The 19192-nt window shown below is 41.6% G+C and overlaps 1 protein-coding gene and 1 long non-coding RNA gene across 4 annotated transcripts in view; one reads left to right on the top strand and one right to left on the bottom strand.

The window, feature by feature from the left end:
• Nucleotides 1-597: 597 nt before the first annotated feature.
• On the bottom strand, nucleotides 598-5537 carry LOC147243906 (uncharacterized). Its single transcript, XR_015110355.1, has 3 exons — nucleotides 4574-5537; nucleotides 3559-3696; nucleotides 598-1836 (listed from the first exon to the last, which is right to left on the bottom strand). It is a non-coding gene; the product is annotated as an uncharacterized LOC147243906 (long non-coding RNA).
• Nucleotides 4726-19192, top strand: part of znf462 (zinc finger protein 462) — a 46928-nt gene continuing 32461 nt past the window's right edge. For 2 of the 3 annotated variants that reach the window (XM_086187001.1, XM_086187003.1), the window contains exon 1: nucleotides 4726-5024. The gene's annotated coding sequence lies outside the window, so the exon portion shown is untranslated. Of the gene's footprint in view, nucleotides 5025-5805; nucleotides 5910-19192 lie in introns of all 3 variants that reach the window. The other variant, XM_086187002.1, reaches the window with a different exon arrangement.

Below are 19192 nucleotides of genomic sequence, written 5' to 3'. Positions count from 1 at the left end.
CCTCGTTGCTGCAGTATAATTTTTGGAGAAAAAGCCACTCTGGGATGATGGTCTAGACACCAATGAAAGAAATATTAACGTGTATTGCCATTTCTTTCATCACAATCTCCTATTTTAAAAGTACTTGTATGTCCCATTTCAAATGATATCTACAATGGCATCTAAGTAGACGCGTCTAAATCTCTCAAAAGATTTCCGTCTGTCTTCAAGTGACAAGTCAACGTAATAAACAAAACACACAATTTGCAGCTTTTTCGTTGTAGACAGTTGTCATCAAAAGTGCCCTTAATCAGAGCAGCAATCATTCTTGCTCCTTGTATCTCAAGTCACTCTCGACAACGGGTGAACAGATCGACCCCAAAATATAGATGACACTTATCGTGTTTCGAAAATCTGTTCAAGCAGGAAGAGGATCGATGCTATTTTCAGCTTGAACTGTCTTTGCAAACAGCATTTCATTGCGTTGACACATATTTGTGGTGTGTTTCGCTTCTCTCTGTATCTTACTGTGATGTCATCACAACAAACATGGATCGTATGTTTGTTCAATGACGTGTAAACATGTGCTGTATTTACCTTTAAAAACGATGTTTCTACATGTGTTTGAGTAAAAGTTGAAACAACTACAGTACAAAAGTATTTTGTCTTGAATCAAATTACCTTGATAATGTTTTCACATTTAGCCTAATGACACATTTACCTCATCGATGGTGCTCCCACATGAAAAGCCAATTTTCACTTAAAAGAAAAATAGCAAAGTATCAGGATACTGACCCTGGCAGTGGGGTTTATAACCCAGACGAACACTTTAATGTGGTCAATTTGATTTTATTCACATAAAAATGTTACATTCAGTAACAGACTCCAATATCTTTCTGCCATTAAACTGATGTTTGGTTCCAGCATTGTTTCCTTAGAGCAGCCATCGACAATACGGGGAAAAAAAGAAAAAAAAAAACGAAAAGCATTCCAAATAGTGTTGATTCATGTTTTTGCAGTAGACGTTATCTCTGCTGTCTCTCAGAGTTTCAGCAGTTTGGTTGAATTTTGTGTATTCTCGCCAAACCGTGAGTTAGTGCTTGGGGTTTTTTTGTAGCTGATGATGGTGAAGTTAGAACGTACAGTGGGTTCCTGTTAATTCACTAAAAAGTGGCAAACGCTGCCCCCCTTTGTTTGGAGTGTGAATGAATTTGACACTTGGCCAAACAGACAACCATTCACACTCAAAGTCACACCTATGGTCAATTTAGAGTATCAATCAGCCTCGTCCCCTCTTGATGTCTTTGGACTGTGGGAGGAAGCTGGAGTACCGGAGAGAACCCACACAGGAACAGGGAGAACATGGAGACTCACACAGAAAGATCCTGTGCTGGAGCCAGGACTCAAACCCAGAACCTTCTTGCAGTGAAGCAACAGTGCTGACCACTGCACCACTGTCAAATCTTAAACAAAGTACCTTTATTTAATCGGTTTTAAGATTTCCCAAGAGTAAACCTTCATCATTGTATCCAAAACTGCATTGGTCACCTTCTAAATATGTCTCCTCCAGCACACCAGACCTGACGACCAGTCTGTTTTTAGCCGTTCTGGATGTAGGCTTGGCAATGCATGCGGGGGAGGCCGGACCAGAGGGGTTGTTCTTGTGCAGTCTGTACCCTGGACTCCTGGCCATCCCATATTAATCAGATTTGCCGCAGTAGCCATATGTCCAAGCAGCGTGATAAACCCCGGCTGCTACCTGGCACCCACAGAGCGCACTGTCAACACAGGGTGTTTGTGTCTGCATGGGTGGGTGTATTTCACACGTCGTTCCTCCGGAGACATTCTTTCAGAGATCTGTTGAGATGTCAAAAAAAGTAATTGGCATAAAATCACGGAAATTTTTGGTGCCTTTTAAATGTTTTCTGAGCACAGACTGTATGAATGAACAACAGGGGATCAGAGGTAATTCTGGAGGAGGAAATCATTTTGGGCCAAGTGATCATTTGCCACAGTGTTTGGGAAATACATGGGGCTGTGTGCGTCACTGCATCAGCAGAACTGGCACTATGGCAGAGCATTTTTGAGAAGGCATTCCTGTTTCCATCTGTTGCCTTATGTTTAATATTATATTCCAGTCCCAAGGTGTCACATATTTTACATATTTCCATATTAAAAATTCAGCCCCGTATGAGCACTAGTGAGCTAGATAGCAGACAGAAAGAGTGACTGAATATCATTCCCTATCTGAAGCTATTAACTTCTACAAAAAAATATCTATTCCACAATTCATAATTCATAACTGAATCTTGCAAGAAGCAACACTTGTCAAACATGATTAACTATGTCTGCATCTTACACAAATTTAATTCCGTTCTGTGTCGCTGCCTGTAAATCACGGAACGATCGATAGGGAGTCGGTGAGTGAGGTCTGCGGCTGAGGTTCCTCACGTGTTTGAACATCACCTACAGACTCGCAGCAACTATTGCAATGAATTTGATGGAGTTCAAACATCTGTTGTTGTTGTTGTTGTTGTTGTTGTTGTCTTTTCTCTCCCCTGAATGAATAAAATTGTCCGGCTTAATTTGGAAAAAAAAAAAATTGAAAACTGTTATACACGTTTCAACATATTCTTTAAAAAGAAATAAGACAGGTGGTATTGTAATTTTACTTCCACAAAAGACAATAAATAAATGTTCATCTCCCAGGGTACAAGAATGACTTTTAACAAGTGCTTAAAAATATAAACATGCATATTTCTGTATATAAAGACTGATAATTTGATACAATTTCTACTTGAAAAAAGATTTGTCTAATATCAAAAACTGAAAACATTTCCCTAAATTAAACCAGACTGTGACGTGATAAATCAAACCACCAGTTGCAGTATGAGGATTCAGTGACACAAGCGTAAAATCAAGGGGAGGGGAAAAAAAAATTGAGTAATATAGGTCAAGGGTTCCCAACCAATTCAGCTCAGGACCACCCCCCCCCACACACACACGCACGCACACACACACTCACACACCCAGAGAAAAAAGTAACGTGACACCCTGCTTTCCCCAGGTGTGGCTGAAGAGAGACCAAATTTAAATTGATTGCTCTTTTTTTAATCTTTCGAAATGATGAAGGCCGTTTAATAAATGTTTTTTTGATTACTGAAAAGCATCTTGTGACCCCCAATCTGCGTCCCTCCCCCCCCATGAAACACAGGTGATGTTATGATTATAAAGGTCAAATCAAACATACAGCACTGAGAAATGATCTAAATATCCCAAGATTCCAGAGAATTAGAGGTCAACTCAGGTCACTTATAGAAGGAAACTCTTCAGAGGCGGTGCATCCAAATATGACCTCAGATATTTAATTGTTAACCGATGCATATTTCATATCAAAAACAGGACCACGGGCGAAACGTCAAATCCTCTCCCGTCCATGTTCTCGGCTCAATCATGACACGTATCCTCAGAGCCCCTGCCACCAGCCCAACCCTCCCCTTCTGTGCCCCTTCGTGCCCCTCAACCCCCATCCACCAAGCTGTCCTCACTCTGACGTACATCTGAGCAGGACTCCCGCACCTTTTGTCTTCGGCTGCCTCTTTGTTAGCAGCTGGTGGACGGAGCAGCAGCAGCAGCAGCAGCAGCAGCAGCAGCAGCGCCATGTCGACTGTAACAGAGCTATGATGGTGTCCTGCAGCACATCCGCCATGTTTCCCCCTGACAAAATGAATCAACAACCTTGTGTTAAGCTCACGTGTAAGGCAATGACAAAGACTTGTTGATATGTCATCGGATTTATTGCACATTTAAATAAACAGAATCAATAAAGCCCCCTCGGATGGAAAGGCCACGCAGAAAATACAAACTACAACAGTCATTTAAGAGGCTGTGATTGTATTTGTACGATTAAAGTATATTTAGTGCTGTTCCAAATACTGTCAACTTTAATTTATACAAAGAAGGGGGAATATGAGATGAAATAAAACACACATCAGTACGAGATTTCATCACCGTGCAAGCCAGAACCTCAGCAGCAAACATGTAATCGAATGTTTTTTACTACTTTACAATCTTTAGGTTTTTATAAATATTGTATTTTCATCCCATTTCTGTGAATTGAGGTTGATAAATGATAAGGAAGAAGTGCAAAAAGCAAACCAAATTACAGCCTCTAAAATGACAATTAGCATAAACGGATATCAGACAGATTCAGCGACAGATTATAATCTTCTTGGAGGGAGGATTATTTCATTTGCTGTTGTATTACACTGAAGTAGTTTAAGTATGAATATACAGAAAATTTCACCTGAGGTAGATTTTTGTTGTTGTTGAAAAAATAGTGATTAAAAAGATTGATCTGGTTTTAACTGAGCCACAGACACGTTAATATTCAGGCATTTGAAAAAGAAAATTCCCCATGACTTCTAAAAATTGTATTCAAAACTTTCCAAGATCTGAATCCTATGTTGTGAATTTTATTATGATTTATTTTATAAATGAGAAATCTATCTACCTATCTATCTATCTATCTATCTATCTATCTATCTATATCTGTTGTGGTACATTTGTGAAGCAGCAGCAGCATCATCATCACCTAAGTGAACTGCAGATAACCCCATGACGTGGCAGACACACACACTATGGAAAGCCTATATAAAATTCACGGTGCCTGCGTGTATCTGGTGGTGGTCTGAGTCGCTGATAAAGCTTTGCAGGCGATCTGACTCGAGTCTAGATGAAGGATGAGCTTCTCAGACGTAGACGTTGTCCATCCTGCTGCTGATGCTCCCTCGTCTCATCGTAAACTCTTGTGCACCCTCTGGTGCTTGCTAGTCTCCCAAACTTCTTTGTGTAGCCTGCTTTGCAGATTGTCTTCCTTGTCTGTGTGGTTGCTCATTATTCAGAGACAGACGGATCTCAGGTCATCTGCAGCTGCAGCAAAGGAGAAGCAGGAAAGATGGCGATCATCCATTAGACCGACCGGGCGCACGCATGAAATACGAGGACAACTTTCGGGAGGATCGCTTGAGGAGAAGATTGTAGCAGTGAGTTTTTATCCTCTTGCTCTATATTTGCTCAGGATTTCAGCTGGGCTTTCAAGGTCTGCGAGAACGTCGCTATGGTAGATCATGGGATATAATTTGGAGAGCGCCTCGTGAATGACCTGGAAAGAGCCGTCCCCCCTCCTTGATTCTCCATTTAGTCCATCCGACTTGGGAGAGGAAGCCGGGGCGAGAATTTAATCGGGTGGTCGCTCCGGCTGGCACTCATGCAGCCAAAGTCAAGTGGGTCTTCTCGCTTCCCAGTAAATATCCTCCCCAGGCTTCCTCGCTATTTGTTGTCAAAGTGGCTCAAGGAAATGGACGCTGCGGTGTAAAGAGGCTCGTCTGTGTGTTTCAGCAGCACCGGAGAGGAGTGTTTTGCTATTCTGACATGTCTGGTCAGGGGAATTACTGGCCCCGGCTGTGCGTCCTCCTCTCCGGCCGTGCGTGTTGTTACGCGTTAGCTTCATGGAGAAGCCATTGCTCTCCTCTCCCCACCAGCCTCCATTAGCGACACAGAGGAGCTGGCATAGCCGCTGGTCCACTCACACTCACACTCACACACACTCACACTCACTCATACACACACACACTATGATGTCCAGTGTGAGCATGCTACCACCCCCTCCCTCTATATTTTAATGATCAGGTGGTGATTTTTGAGGATTCTCCACAAGGCTTTGGAGCTATCACTAGATGTTGGTGACATGTGTTATTATTATTATCATTATTATTATTCCCATTGTGGTGTTTTTATTCTGTGTTTGCTGTCACTGATCTCAAGTCAGGTATGTCACAAACTAGAGGAGCTTCACCATAAAATGGAGGAAGGCAGATGAGTCTCCAAGGAGAGCCCTGGAGGAGTCAGACAAGCACGCCTGAACAAAGGTTGTGTGTGTGTGTGTGTGTGTGTGTGTTTTTGGGGGGCCATAAGCTACTCTCCTTCCTCTTCTTTTTTTGCGTCCTCGGAAGTTGAGTCTGCTAGAGGAAGCAGAAGAACTCTGAGAAGTAGAGCTTGAAGGATTGACCAAAAAAATCTTGTTTTAACATGGTGGAAAAAAAATGGAATCATAGATTGCTTCATACTTTTGGACAAGATGTGATTGTGATGACATATAAGTCAGAATTTAGCGGTGTTTTGACCATCCGGTTAGTTAATGTTCAACAAAGTAGTCTCACACGCACGCACTATCTTCTGTGTGTATTTTTGTGTGTGAGAGTGAGGCTCTTGCAGTTTCTATGAGGAAGTTCTCAAGATGTTTCTCAGCTTCTTTTGGATACATTTCAGGTCAAATAGGGATGTTGTTTTTCTACTGGCTTTAAATGAATTCTCTTTGGTGTCAAAGTTACCTTCTCATCTTTTCAGCAGATCTTTTCTCGCTCTTTGTCCACTGCTTAGGTGACTTCTCACACACAAAGGTGACTAGCCTATCAGGAGGTGCTGTGTGTGGTTTCATGCTACTAGTGTGTGTGTGTGTGTGTGTTTGTGTATGTGCTCCTGCATGTGTGTGCACTCTGCAGTTCCCCTGGCCACTGTATATGTGTGTGTGTGTGCGTGTGTGAAATCTTGCTGACAAGGAGACTGTGAGCTTGACACACTGTGCTGCGACAATGCCGGGGCTGAGAAGAGCAATCAAAATGGTGGCGATGCTCCTTCTCGCTGGCGTTGCAGGGCAAACAGGTTCTCAAGGAGGAGCTGCTGTAGAGGACGGCCAGGCAGGAATCTGCTGTGCTAGACACATTTTGTCTCACAGTCTGGTGCAATGGAGAGTTTGAAGGGTGGTGGATGTTGTGGAAATGAGCAATGATTTAACTGTTTAGAAAAAAATCATGACTTTACTCAGATTTTCTCTGGGATTCTGACCTGTGTTTTTATTCCTTTTATAACTTTCACAAGTCCTCAGCACGTTCTTGCCGCTTTGGAGTTTATCTTGTGCTCAGGTTTAAAGTTCAACTTGCCAGCAGAGGTTGTGTGCTTCATGGCAGTTTGTTGTCGTTGCAGAGGTTGTAGTTTCAGCTGTTTAGTTTCAATGACTCAAAATCGGACTCTTGTCGCTTCAAACCAATACTGGAATGCGAGAAAGAGCCCCGTGCTCTCAAGGACAGCCATATTCTTCTGTCTACAGCTCAACAGTTGCCACGCACCTTGGTTCAGCTAGAGAAAATCATCATTCATGTTCTCCATGGAGGAGTTGAGCAGGTTGTAAAACAATGGTATCTCCTCCTGTAGGAGGCTCAAAGTTACCTCACGAATGACAACATTACCCACAATCTTGAAGTATATCAGCGTAGAGAATGCTGTTACCGTGGCAATGCATGCTGAGTTCATCACAAGTTCTTGCACTTGTTTGAGAGGAACCTGTCTGATGAAACGCATTGGATGGTTTTGTATATGTCTATTCCGCCGCTGTTGCAGGATGTGCTTGCTCATGGAGAATTGTTGGGTGTAAATTCATTGAGGGAGCGTGGTACTGGACCTGCTCTACCTGTAAAGTGTCATGAGATAACTTTTGTTGTGATTTGGCGCGATACAAATAAAATTGACTTGACTTGACTTGTCTATTGGGATCAGAGGCAAGCTAGTGAACAACAAAATGGTCAGTTGTTTGCGCTGACTTCTGGGGTGAGTAGTTCATGAACTCTAAATCTAACTACCGGTATGCTTTTTCCTGTAACCTCTTTGTACTCAATCAAATATTTTATGGTCATGATTCATCTGCTCGCTGGTTTGATACTGGTGTAAAACTCTCCATATGAAGAAATTGCTTAAACGTCAATGAAGTAAGCCATCTAACTTCCTGAACCTCTGAAGTTCGCATTGAGCTATGTAAGAAATTTATTAAGTATAAATCTGTTATATAATGTGGCTGCTGCATTTTCCCTTCACCTTTTGGCTCTGACTGTATATTTATGTCCTTGTTCTTTATACCGTTTTCTGTCCATGTAATGCCTGCATTGTGAATATTTTTAAACAAATTTATGCATTAACAACTTATCATAAGCGAACTAACTTGAACCAAAAATGTGAAAATATACTAATTTCCAAAATATTGATAGGATTTGAAGGGATGTCACAGTATACGGCAACATTTTGCAAAAGAGTGACATTTGCAGGTCTGATTTCATAGTAAATATGTTTGTGAATTTGCACTGGAAATGGTTACAAAGTCAACACACTTAAGGACCTTTTTAGCCCTGAAATTAGTTTTCCACACAAGAAGCAAATCCTAATGGCTATCAGTAACTTCTTGCTCCTGACAGCTACTGTGTACCTTTTGTGGCTGTACATCCTTTGTAAGCCTGGGTCATTACAAGTTACAAGAGGAACACAATATATGTCAGGAGCAAGGAGTTCCAAATTTCCATTCTGCTTTGCCTGTAAGAATGACTTCAGGGCTTAAAAAGTTCTTCAGCAGGTGTGTAACATTTTGTGAATGAGGCTCAGTCACATGATTTGTCTTCAAATGGAGGTTGTCTTTATGGAGGATGGATTTTTTTATACGTTGACAGCTTGATAAAAGGTTAGTGGTCAAGTTTGGTTTAATCAGTAGGCTACAGTGAATTACAGATAAATTTTCTTTGTCTCGCGAGTAAACATGCTTATTAGCAAGCAAGTTAGCATTCGGCTAGCTAGTGCAAGCCTAGCCAAACAAGAGGCTAATGGTTGGATCTGATCATTTTGCTTTAAGTACCATGGTGCATATTTGATCAGCTCATGAATTGGCCAACAACTTTTTGCTATCCAAGCTGTCATTGTTGTATCAGCCTTAAACATCAGCTGACCACTAGTATTGGATGCTACATGCTAATACATCCAAATCAAATTGGTTCAACTACTAGGAACATGTTAAACAAGCTTTGCAAGTTCAGTTCATCTTTAAGGTGACATTGCAGAACTGAACTATATTGCATACTTTATTTGGGGGGGTGGGGGGGGGGTTACATAATGGATTTTAGCAAGGTATTTCAGGATTATGCTGAAAAAGCTCCACACAGAGGACAGAGGATTAAACAAGAGAGACTTCTGTGATGGTTTGAATGCTAGAAGTGGTTGTGATGCACATCACTCACTCTGATACTCTGTCTCTTGCACACATACACATACATACACACTCTCCCTCCCGTCCTCCCTCTCATTCACTCACTCACATTGGACGAAGCACTCCTCCATTCTTCTCCACCTGGGGCAGTGAAGAAAGCGAGGGAGACGCACAAAAGCAAATTGAAATGCTCCAGTGAGTGCTTTCTTGACATGATGCATGGCTCATGAGATGCAGCCTGGCCCTGCTGCTACTCTTGTGAGTGTGCTCAAACACACAGGCTTCACATCCAAAACACAACAGTCATTACGCCACCAAAGCTCTACTACCTCCTCTTGTATTTGAACTGACCTTCCTCTCTCCGCAAACAAATATCTTTCTCGATTTAGCCGCAAAATCACAATGTGACACATATGAAAGCGTTGCATTGTTAACACCTGCCAGGATCTGTGGAATGATTTAATGCCACGTAACTAGGTTTAGGCCTGTTTGAAAGCAAAAATGCAACATTATGCCAGGGTTTAACTAGAACAAGGAAGTGGTGTGTTAGAGATGTCATTCCAGTTTCTGTTGTCAGTTGCCACGTTACACCACTGCCAAACTGGTTCCTCCTCTCTGCTTTCCATCAGAACATCAACACTTCCAACTTTGCCTTTCCCTTACTGGAAAAAATGTTCAGGATAACTGCTTCTATCTTTACTTTAGCATATTAGCATATGGGGATTTAGTTTCTCAGAAATTGAATATAGTTGTCCAGTGACATAAATTAAGCCATCTCCAGGACATACTCAGGTTTCCAGCCCACATTCAGGATTTATGCCTTTCTCTCATAAGACACAGTGAAGCAACTCTGTCAGCCGAAAGCTGCCTGTGGTGGAAAAAAATCCTGAATTCTTTGGAGACGCCCGTTCCTTGGGCTGTGTGGTGCCACGGGACAAGGCCTTCATTGAGTAGGAACAGGAGTGGTCTTGTAGAAGGGATCCACTGGCTCGGCCTACGAAGCAACAGAGCTGTCCAAGGACGATTAAATATTTAAGAGTTTGAAAAGAAGGTCTCAGTGGTAAGTTAATATTGATGGGTCTCTCATCTTTCGCTTCTCTAACTTGTTGAGTTACCTCAAGAGGTCAGTTTTTGGCGAAACCTGAAGAGGAACCTCACTTCTTCTATAGCTTTTTAAAGCATCTTTCCTCATATTTCTGCTGCAAACCATACTTTGCTTTTAATTGCTTCCTGTGTCCTTTTTTGGTTACTCTGAACTCCTTCATCCAGACCAGCTTGTAACCTCACCCACTCCCTGTAACTGTAGTAACTGCCATGTCAGGCTTACAAGGAAGTCAGCACTGCAGTGTTTTCTGGCACTTGTCCATTCAGCACCACTGACAAGAAACCCTTCTGTGCATCTCACAGGCTTCACTTGTGATTTTTTCGAGGTGAATCGGTGGAATCGGTACAACTGAGGACATTGTAATCAGGGATGAAATGAACTTTTAATGGATGGATGATGGTTTTTCCTTCTCACCATTGTCACATGATGCTTGTCCACCATGTTTTGCACCATGAGATCTGACCTTTAAGGGTTTATTTCGTTATTAAAGTTCATCGTTCTTCATAAGTTTCTCTTGAGATTGCAGTAGACAGCAGTGGATTGATTTACACCAGGAAATAGTTTCCTAGGAGAGATGGACTACAAGGCTGCATGGAATGCAAGGTTTCCTGGAGTAATTGTCCTTGTGGAAAAACACTTCCTGGTTTCTCTCCAAGATCTGTCCTTGGACATCCTTCACTCGCCTGACTCTTCAGCGGTGTTTATTTAGCCCTTTCAGTTTTAAGAGATCTGAATGAAGCATATTTTTAGCCTCATATGTCAGTCAGTGAGCATTTGGAATTATGTAGTGTGTGTGGAGCAGTAAACACTTTCATTTTACTACTTGTGTACAGTGCGTGATTCAGAGAATTTTCCTCTTCAAGCTTGAGGGGTGGAAGCCTCTTGAGAAATCCAAATATATACCTATCCCTTCTCATATGAAATTGTAAAAATAATCACGCCGCAGGCCATTAATTAAATAGTTCACTTAATCATTTTTGGATGGAATATTTAATCCTGTTGCTGAGGGTTGTTTTATCTTTGAAGCATTTTGATTGTGTTTCTCCCAGAAAAACACCTGAATCTGCTAAAGATGTATGACAGGATGATTAAATCTCCATATTCAGAGACACAATATGCAGATGTCTTCAGGGTGTTGTCTTCAGCTGGTGAGGAACAGCAGAGCCTCACTCTAGGTGGCCATCTTTGCAGTGAACAACCCCCCCCCCCCCAACCCCCCTGCTTTTACTGACTGCCATGACAGTCTGCAGAGGAACCGACAGCCAGGAGGAGAAGCTGCTCGCTCAGGTCTTTGCTCTGGGAGTTAAACACTTCCATCTGTGTAACAAGATAGCAGAGCTAGCAGAGGCAGCTCCACTCAGCCTGAGAGGGACAGCCAAAGACCTTGAGGAGCACAAAATGGTGGATGGCCATGCCACTGATACTCCAGCGTGATTGGCTGTGTCTCCTTGGCCACAGTGGGGCTGCTGTGTGAAATGGAGTCCTCTGTGTGGAGCGTTGGCCCAGCCTCAGCTCTGATGCAGAAGATAATTCTGTCTGCCCCGAGAGAGGGAGGGAGAGCAGCCAAGTGAGGTGACTATACTAAAAGAAGGTTGAGCAGTGGACTTCCAGGGAACTCAAGCCATGCATGTCCACTTCCTTGCACCTCCTATCCTCACTGAACTCTTTGATATCCTGGGTTTTGATATCTGACTTACATTGTATTTCTCTTTTTTTTTCTTGAGCTGAACAGACGAGCACCAGCTTGACAGAGAAAAGAAGCGGCTTAGATTTAAATGTTCTTTGTCTTTTTTAACAGGAGTGACGAGAGTGACTATGTTAGGGTATTCATTATCTAACCTTCACACCCAGCAGCCTTCAGCTGAGGGATTTACCAGCCTCCGTGTAGTTGCTTTGTGAACATTTTGGGCTTGAAGGTCACATAAATATCTCTGAAGGCTCATGATTAAAAACTAAATCCAAGAGATGTATAAAAAAAAAAGCTGTAAGCATGACATTATGAATGAAATGATATTTCTCTTCACCATGGAAACCTTAAAGACACAAGGATGGTGGCTATAATGCTTGTCTCCTCCTAATCTGCTTGGTCATTATCTTCTGTCTGCGCAAAAGAGGCCAAATGTTGCTACTTAATGCCCTGTGTTGCAGCCGCTCCCCCCTCTCTTTTTTCAGAAGGAACAATCTGAGCTCTGCTAAACAAAAGGCTACCCTTGGAGCAAGGTTACTTGCACCACGTTGGCCAGCTTCTTTCAATTTTTTGGTGCAGCTTTAGAGAGAAACTGGAATTATCAAATAGGACGTCTTTGATTGAGGACATTTGCGAAGAAAGAAAGCTGAAATAAAGAAGAGAGTGAGCGTGGTGATTCTTAAAGGCCGTCTGACTGGGTGATGTCAGGTAACCATCTGCCAGAGAGAAAGAGAGAGACAGGCTGACACATGCGATGTCTGACCTTGCAGTATGGATGACCCAGACGTGAAACAAAATGATCATCTCTTCCTGGGATTAGCGTCAGTATTCTTCTTTCTATTTGTGCTGAAGACCTCGGTCAGAGCTGGGTGGTGTTTAGAGGGAACACCTGGAGGAATTGTTGGACTGATTTAGCTCCACCATCCATCCACAGTTGCTGTCAGGCTGTAGTTCAATTATGTCCTTTAACTGGTCCACTGTCATCCCAGTATACATAACCAGAAAAGAATGGTAGGTGGCTGCATGCGCCCTTATAGCTTACTGCAGTTTGTCCCATTCTGTCAAACTCCAATGTTGGACTTAAACCCGACAAAAGATGAACATTAAAAAAAAAAGTTTTAAGTTTTGTGTGGATTTTAAAATGACATTTGGGAAACATTTGGTTATTTTAAAACACAAGTTAAAAGACATGTATAAACCGACAGTTGAGAGGTTATGGTGCGTACCACACGGGTGCAATTGCCCTGAACAGCCGGACTTTGGTTCAAATCCTGGCTGGCTGGAGGTTAAATGTTTCTTTCTGCTCCGTTTCTACAATTGATGACATGGCCCCGAAAGAAGGATGTCCTTCCATTTTTCTGTATTACATAGTTTGTCATGTTGGTACCATTGTTGGTGTTGTGTATTTTTCTGGATCCCATTGGCAGTTTGTGTCTTTTTCTTAATGTCTCTGATAAAGTCAGTCATTGGTTGGTTGGTGGTGGTCATAAGCACAATCCTCTGCTTTATCCAGAACCCTTAAGAGCAGTCAGGGGCCTGCTGCAGTGAGGCCTTTTCTTTTTTACCGTCCTGTGAATGTGACACCGGTGAAGGTCAGGCAGCAGACAGATCAGCAAGGCTCTGTGGGTTAGAGCGTCTGAAAAGCTCTGCATCTGTATTTACCAGTCCTCTGAGACGCCCGGGTGTTACTGAGCTTGTTTCCTGAAAAACTCAGACTTTTTTATGCATGCAATTAGAGCAACCTGCAAAGGCGAAGTTAAATACAAAAAGATACTGTTAGCAATTCCTCTGAGTTTAAATTGATAACATCGGTTGTATAAGACAGAGTTTAAGTCAGTCAGGGTTTCAGTTCGCAGCGCTGCAGAATGGAAACAAGCTTATTTTGCCTCATTTAAGTTCCTTGATGAGAGAAATGAAAATAGATCTTCATCAAATGCCCTAAATAAATGTCAAAGGGTTCAGAAATGAGGAAGGACATCAATGACACATTTGATGAGTTACTACTCAAATTGAGAGACGAACATTGAATCTAATTTAATTTAATTTCTGGGATATTCTGAAGTAAAATGAATGGATCAGATGACGGCTGGTCATGTAAAGTCAACGTGTTCTCATTTTCCGCAAATTATCTGCTGCTGCCATCAAATATCTGCAAACTATAGACAACATCACCAAACTGTAAGGGATAATTGAACAGTACAACAAGTAGAGAAGAAGAGTTTATACCGCTGCTTTAGAGCTGTTTGACTGCAAATGGACTAGGAGTTACTTCCAATTTTTTCCTGGTGTGTCACATTTGACGTCACAAATTTAGTCTCCACAACGGAAAAAAGGAATGGGTGTAATTTAAGCACCAAAAGTGTAGCATCCCTGGCTCGATACGCTCCTAGCTGGAGGAAAAGCAGCATGGAGGGCGACAGCGATTGAACGATGTTGGAACGCCGCTGCTGCGTGAACGCAGACGGATGGAATTTTGGCTGAGATGACAAAGATGGGGAAGCTACTGGCAGATGCGACAAGCTTTCATGTCCTTTATGGATATTGTTGTATGTCGGTCTGAGACTGGAAAACGCCACAAACAGCCAATTGTACTCCCATTTTTTTCCAATAAACACCCACGTTTGCTATGAATACAGATTAAACCTGCTTCCATTGCAGACAAAAGCCAGATGTTAGCAGGTGTTAGCTGTTTCTGGCTTCAGTTAGAGGATGATTCACCACTGTGAGGTGTGTTTATGTTTGCAAACTCAGGCTAGATGGATTTCTTGGTTTTGGTCCCAAGCAGGAGTTCCATTGCACTTATATGTATTGAAGGTTTTGTTTGTTTGTTTGTTTGTTTCTGACCACTGTCAGTCACAACTCAGTTTACTAGCTGGCTAACATTAGCTACCTTAGCTTCTGCTCATACCACGTAGATTTAGCATAACTTTGGCAATTCAGAACTCGATTTATAGGAGTAATAAAGTGTTATTTGTCACATTTTTTAAACAGAAAGATATTTTACACATTTTACTCGCATCAGACTTTCCAGATGGACTTTGAGAGCTGTAAGAAGTTTTCTTTGTGGAAGGCCACTTGCGGTTGACCTCCCTTTAGAAAAGCTTCCGCTTCCCGAAGCATATTTCTAGTCATATTTAGGCTGGCATTTCCATCCGGTGGCTGATAGCTTTGGACAATGTTGATGTTTTGGCCCCTGAGAACCTTTATTATTAGGGGCATGACTATGATCCGAATCCTAATTATCATCAGTGAAATATATCCCATCAGTTTTAGGTACTGCTGTCATATTTCCTAGTGGTTTAGCCTCTTCTCTTTCATGGCATTCCCAACCCTTTAATTCCATTTTTTCAGACATTTGATGAATGTTCTGACAAAACATTCATACTGAAGCTTATTGATTCCTCCCATCTCATCTGCGAAGGCCTGGAATCATTGATCCACCAGGTGGAATCGATGTCTCATCTCTGTGTATTCAGACTTCCCTCAAATAAGCAGTGCCGTGTGATGGCATTGTTTAAGGAAGCTCTGCGGAGCGAGGAGTGAGTTCACCGTCCAGCTCACTGTGGCTCATATCACATGAGCGCGTAAACGCTTTCATGATGAAACGGATATGCTCATCAGGACTAGAGTAACAACCGGCCCTCACGCTCAGATTTCAGGTGGTTGTGGTATTTTAACTTAGCTGTGGTAGTTAATTTGTGACATTTACATTATAACCACCTGCCTAATACTTTGTAGGTCCCCCTTTTTGCTGCCAGAATTGGCTGTGACCCCTGGTGGACTCCGCTAGAGCACTGAAGGTGTGCTGTGGTATCTGGCACCAAGACGTTAGCAGTAGATCCCTTAAGTCCAGAGCGAGATGCGAGGTGGGGCCTCCATGGATTGGACTTGTTTGTCCAGCACATCCCACAGATGCTCCATTGGATTGAGATCTGGGAAATTTGGAGACCAGATAAACACCTTGAACTCATTGTTGTCTTCCTTACAACCATTCCTGAACCATTTGTGCAGTGCAGCAGAGAATTTTGATTTGTTTTTTTTCTTTCTAAGAAGTGCGGCGCTGAAATCTTTATTTGATTAGAAGATCAACACATCAATCTGCAACTCTTTAACAGAATAGTCACAGATTTATTCGATTTTTAGCCATGCTAAGCCTTGAGCTAAATATGAACGTACTTACATTTACAATTCAAAACTCAAATGGTGTCAATTATGCTCATTTTCAGCTCTATATGTCTTTTCTTTAATGCAATAGTTTTGGATGATTCTACAGTTTTCACACTTAAAAGAATATCCTTATTATACTTTTACAGGTTGATTTAGCTAATCTTTCCCTCCCTAATAGCTTAATGTCTCCTGATAAGCCAACTTCTTTCATCTGGTTCCTGGGGCAAATGGCTATTTAAAGAAATCTGTGATGACAAACCTTTGCCAACTTCACACAGACGGAGAAAAGGTTTGCAAATTTATCTAAAAATACCAAACAAATGTTGCCTCCGGACCCTCATATAAAAGGATTTGCTGCTTTTTACTTTTTAACATTTTGACCTTTTGAAAGTGTCACTAGCTTGTATCATTTCTTTTAGGTATTTAGCAGAAAATGATATATGGGAAAAATAAATAGAAACAATCAACAGACGAGTCATCGCTCATCTCGGCACCACTGTTGTGCAAAATCAGTTGCTCATTAGCATGTTTGCTATTTTCCTCCCCTTTTGTCCACGTTCCTCCTCACTCCTCTGAGCTCTCCTTGTTCCATGAAGACTTTGTTTACTGTAAACGTTGCTGAACAGTTCCTTCTTGTGGCAGGAAAGCAGACACTTCTGAGAGTGGGGGTGAGGGGGGTTTGGGGTTGGACACAGAGGTGACATCCAAAGGGGGGGGGGGGAAGCTAAATCTGTAAAACTAGAAAGTGATTATCAGTGATAGATGGCAAGTATTTCCGGTTTAGTGTTTTGTTTGTGTCTGTCAGTACAGGAGCCTCATGATGGGATGAGTGAAGAGTTGGAATATGAAGGTCAGTCAGGTTTGACCAGCTTTGCGAATCAGTGTTGTTGTCTGTGTCATTGCCAACAGTTTGAACTATGAGGCAGCAGGAGCGTGAGCTGCTCACAGGTCACAGATCCGCCGAAAACCACCAGAAGCTGCCGCGTTTACCAGCTCGCCCCATTCCTCATCAACATTCGAAATAACTACCAAAGAAGGTTTAGAAATTCTTGGGAGATTCTTAAGTCCCGCTTGGTGTTATAATTAGACCCTGTGGTTTTAATGGATGTTTTGACACCACTGAGACGGCAGAAATTGAGTCACATTCGCTCAGTTATGCAGCAATACGGCACTAAAGTTCACCATCTAATATTTGCCACCAGAATCTACCTGCCAGAGGCAATTAAATAAGGCTGCAGCTGGAAAAGTTGTTTTCAAAATGAATTTAAATTGTCATTTTTAATTAAAAGACTGTGGTGTTTTTGTGAATTACACATCCTCAGTTGGCAATATTATAATTTTTGTCCTTTTCCAGAACTGAAGTTAGGATTTCCCTTATTAACAAAAATTTTGATATAAATATGATAAATTAACTCTTAATTTATTGAACACACTTCCCCAATGTGAATAATGGCTTCTGTTACATATACGACAATATTTTTTTATTCTGTTTTTGCAGCAGTGCGCAGGCAATTGTATGAGATTATAAATGTGGCCTTGTGTACTTACAAAAATAGATAAATAATTAACAATCAAGAAAATAAGTGATGAATCAATAAGAAATATACTATGCATATGGAGCAACTCATGTGGTTTCTATCTAGGAGATTATATGAAATATTGCAATATTTATAAGTATGGAAATATTTTTCACAGACATCAAATCGAACGTGCAGTATCTGTAGATGTTCTGTAGGGTGATCTCGTTGAAGTCGGCATGTGTGAGGGAAGGAGTGACCCTCTCCATCAGTGTCTGTGCCGGGCCTATTTGGGCACGTTTGTGGCGGCGGCGGCTGTGGCAGACGTCACCACATCTGAACTGTTTTTGTGTTCCATCTGTTTTGCCTGATTTCTATTTTTTTTTTTTTTAAATGTAATTCTTGTTTAAACCCAAAGAGTTCATCCCAACTCTAATTACACCCAATGATGCCCCTCCCTGGTACAGGATGAGAGGGGGAACAACATCGATTGTGAGACTCTTGACTTTTGTCTGTTGAAGAAAACGATTAAAGATTTGGTGCCAAAAATAATTTTTAAAAAAAAAACCTCATTCTAGCTGCTGCTTGACTTGGCTCATACTTGCATCAGCAGATGTTGGATTTCAGGAGGATGATTTGAGGTTTCTTTTGAGACGCTATTACAGGGCCGCGTTGAGGAATGTCATACTGTGTCAAAGCCATAAGCCCATTTAGACCTGATGCAACATTTGGGCTTCGTCTACCTCTTAAGACCTGAGGTAACGTTTGCAGATGTCTACGTCATTTTAGCTGTTGTTTATTGATTTGAAAAAAAATATTTCATCAATAGTGAGGTAAAAGGACAGTCATTTCACACAGGAGCCCAAAAAAAATTACACTTTCCCTCCTTTTTTAAATTTCATATCTCTATCTGCTGCAGAGACGGAGAAATAAAGATTTTAGCGGACGTTAAGAGGTCTATCAAGTTTTGTCTTTGAGAAAAATGCCAGAGGTTCTCCTTGGTTTTATTCTATGTGTTTTTAGGTCTAAAAGAGTTGGAGTTCGACGTGTTTGAAAGCAAAACAGTAATACACCAGAGGAATTATATAAAGAAGCAATCTAACATTACAGAACTTGGTCACCCCCCTCTAGTTTCCTAAACAAATCCAAGACAACTTTGTAGTTTTGAACTAAAATGACAAAAGCTCCATGAGAACTTTACTCTGTTTAAAAAAACAAACAAACAAACAAACAAACAAACACGTAATAAAAGAAAATATTTTAAAAATTCAGAATTGTTAAATGTTCATGTTCTAGATGACAATAACTCTCTGTGCTGGAGCAGCGGTCTGTAACTTCACAAGCAAATTCACATGTTCAGGAAAAGCAGGTTGTGGAGTTGTATGTTTAGTAAACTTAAAACAACAAGTGCGACGGAAGGTGGGTGGCCATTCTTAGGCACACACACACCATGGAAGGGCGATATCATAGCAGGTGATCCAGTGTTGCAAAATGTATCTGCAGTTATATATTGAATGATGAAAAGCCTTTACATGCATCCAGGATCAAACATCAGGCACATCCCTGGTGCTTGCTAGCAGCGTTATTGTCCAGGTCAAATGGGGAGGCCTCACAGCTCAGCCACACACAGAACTCGACAAATATTTGAGGTACTT

Source organism: Aulostomus chinensis, chromosome 19, assembly GCF_037954235.1.
Source record: "Aulostomus chinensis isolate RoL2024-O1b breed Wild chromosome 19, RoL_Achi_v1.0, whole genome shotgun sequence".
Taxonomy (NCBI): domain Eukaryota; kingdom Metazoa; phylum Chordata; class Actinopteri; order Syngnathiformes; family Aulostomidae; genus Aulostomus; species Aulostomus chinensis.
Note: the sequence above shows the minus strand (reverse complement) of the source record. Positions and strands in the feature narration are given on the sequence as shown.